Here is a 3,194-nt window from a genome sequence, read left to right as displayed (position 1 = left end):
CCCAACCCCCCCCCCCCCCCTGTCAGACCAGATCTAATTTTACATGAAAGTACAATTTTCATAAATGAGTGCCGAGGTTTTACACAATCTGGTACGAGGAAAAACCAATTTAGCAGATATATGGAGCACTAATAACATCTGTTAAAGTAAATTCTGATGTACTCTAGGGTTCTTAATCTTGTTTCCTTTATCTGTTTAATTTTAAAGAATATTATAAATATAACGTTCTCTTTGGTAAGGTTCTGAAGTTAATTTTCTTAAGCAAGTTTCTGTTTTAAATCTTGATAATTAGTCATTTTCATTTGTTTTGAGAATTAGTGGGGACTCTCCTGCCCTCCAATTTCCTAAAGCCTAATTCTTGTCTCTTTAATCTTTGACGCAACTCTTTAATTTGCCTCTGTCAAAGGAAAATATAATTCTTGTTTCTTTTTTCTTGCTTTTTTTCCTTTCTCACTTTTCTTTATTTTTCGCTTAGCCGAGCAGTTTCTATAAGTTGACGTAGTCTCAAGAATTGGCTACAAACAAGAAAAATTATATGGCATACATTAGTTTTGCCGATGTTCAGACTAAAGGGTTATAATCTTCTATATTTCTGTCACTGTTCCACTCGCTTCTGATTTTCCAATTTAATATATAGATTTTGTTAGTTCTTGACCACGAAACAAGAACTAATCTTTCAATGTTTTTGTTTGCAATTCAGTAGAATTATGTAACAGTTGCAGCTTGTGATAGCAGTTGGATGAATTCTTCTATTTGACAGTGGCAGCTTACTTCCGCTTTATGTTGAGGTGTAATTTTAATTGATTCTTATCCAAAAGCTTTAACTGATTCAATAAAATAACTGCAAAGATTTGTTTTTTCATATACAAAGACCAGATCTGTGATTTGAACTGACTTTAGGGTTTCAATTTACATTGCAATATGCATCTAATTTTATTTGATCAGGGTAGTGTATGTTTGTTACTTAGTTTTTCATTGTTTTCATATTACTGATATGTGAACTATCCGTCCGCTGATGAATTTTCAAGGTCCTTGAGTCAATTCTCGAACTAAGAATAAATCTTTTGAAAAGCTTTCGATTTTTATAATTCTTTTAACATATGGAGATCGTTGAATTGCCAGTTAAGCTGATATTTTTCCTCTTTAACATTAGATTTTTGTTCGATTCGTGTATATATTGCAGATTTTGCAAGACCAGTACCATTTTAAGCGAAAGAAATAATTGGCAGAGTTCCTCATTCTGATGAAATAACAGACAATTGGAAGGGAAATAGATTTAATTTCCATTTTGTATTATATTTTAGGTTTTGAATTTGGAATAATATTGGTCACGGAGTATTCTATTGACAATATTCTTGCATTTATAGATATTAATTGTGGGCATTTTCAAAAGTTTGATGTCTTAATTTTCCGTAGTTGTTCTTTTAAGTTCATGGTATAATATAGTATTTTGATTTTTGCCCATAATGTGCGCACATGTAATGATGCACGCCACATGCAAACGAGTTCTTCTTCTTTTGCTTACTGTAATCTCTTAAAATAAACACATTTCTGTTTCAAAGATCTGTACATATGAAGATGTACCTTTACAATTTCAGCTGAATTGTTTTCCCACATGGCTAACTATCCAACTGCAGCTGCCTGCTCCTGTTGCTATAAGTTGGAATCTAGTGTGTCTGAAAGATTTTGCACGTCGGATTTTTAATTGTTTTGAGATTTCTTGTTTAATACTTGGGGAAATTTTAGTACCTTAGACACGTTTACCAGGAACAATAAGCACATGTTTGCCAGTCCTCATTTGGCTTGAAGTCGAGCTTGCTTTAGTGAAAATCTCTCGGTTGTTAACACCTATGTTAGGTCGAGCTGCTTACTGAAAATTGATTTTCACATATGCCACACACTATCTTAGAGTCCATATTCTCTCTTATTCTCCTAAAAGCACATTGCTGATGCAAATAAATAGCTCTTTTGGTTCAATCAATCCAGTGTAATGTCTCTCGTGCAGTACTTTAAAATAAGTAGAAGCACTTTCTACTTAAAAAAGAACTATGTGAGCATGTTTGCCCCTGAAAGAAGCTACTTCTTTTGTGGTTTATTAAGTCTGTCTGCGCATGCTTACTGCCAAAATAAGCCACAAAAAGTTACTTTTTATATGAGGGCCTGCACTGTATCTAAAATCCAAACAATGTTGTACAAATCAACCAAGTTGGCGGAACAATCACATTGGGGGGCTTTGGAACCAAGTGTGGGGAGTTCAATTCCTGGTTGAAGCAGCCAAGTGATGTAATAACCAGAGGAAGGGTTGGAGCAGNTATTCTCTATTATATTCTATTATTTGGAGAATATCTATAAATTTAAAGAGTTAAAATTGTGAAGTATTCCAACAAACTTTTTGTATTTAACATAAATTTTACTGCTTACAAAAAAATATTTATTATTTTACTCTATATTTTATTTTAACTAACTTTTTTCTGGATTATTTTATTATTTTTCTATATTGAAAATTGAAATACTTTAAATACATTTAATCATAGAAAGTGAGTTTAACTCTTCAATTTTGAAGAATCAAATCCACTCTCTAATTTAAAGAATTTTTGAAATATGATTATAAAGGTTCACTCTTTACAATAGAGAGTATATTATGTTTAAAAATTAAAGAGACTCTTTACAATAGAAAGTATATCATGTTTAAAAATTAAAGAGTTTCTTGAAGTTGTGCTTAAATTTTTTATTGATGGAAGGAATACCAATAAAAAATTAGGGCAGGCCCATAAAAAGATGAACCCACATTTATTCCATACATACGTAATGGAACCGTCTCCTTATACCTATCCTATATAAAGCACTATGCACCCTTATACTTCCTCACACATCAAATCAAAACCAGTACTTTCCTCTCTAATGGAACAGTATTAGTTATAAGGAGAGTTTTCAAATTGAATAATGCTATTAATGTTGCTAAATAGCATTACTCTTTCAAATTAGGGTTTCATACTGCAACATCTTCGTTCCCCCTCCCTGCTGATTAGTTCATAGTTATGGCGACAACTTCAGTTAAGGGGTAAAGGAGGTGACAGAAGAGAGTGAGCACACATGGTGTTTTCTTGTATGATATTCTCCATGCTTGAAGCTATGGGTGCTCACCCTCTTTCTGTCACCCCACCACTCTCTCTCTCTCTCTCTCACTCACACGC

The 3,194-nt window shown here is 32.9% G+C and overlaps 1 long non-coding RNA gene across 1 annotated transcript; it reads left to right on the top strand.

Moving 5' to 3' along the window:
- The first annotated feature begins 6 nt into the window (after nucleotides 1–6).
- Nucleotides 7–1,350, top strand: LOC111385197. The gene is made up of 2 exons (XR_002701025.1): nucleotides 7–788; nucleotides 1,184–1,350. It is a non-coding gene; the product is annotated as an uncharacterized LOC111385197 (long non-coding RNA).
- Nucleotides 1,351–3,194: the final 1,844 nt, after the last annotated feature.

This window comes from Olea europaea, unplaced genomic scaffold (assembly GCF_002742605.1).
Source record: "Olea europaea var. sylvestris unplaced genomic scaffold, O_europaea_v1 scaffold311, whole genome shotgun sequence".
In the NCBI taxonomy this organism is placed as follows: domain Eukaryota; kingdom Viridiplantae; phylum Streptophyta; class Magnoliopsida; order Lamiales; family Oleaceae; genus Olea; species Olea europaea.
The sequence above is the reverse complement of the archived record's forward strand: the minus strand, read 5'-3'. Positions and strand labels throughout refer to the sequence as shown.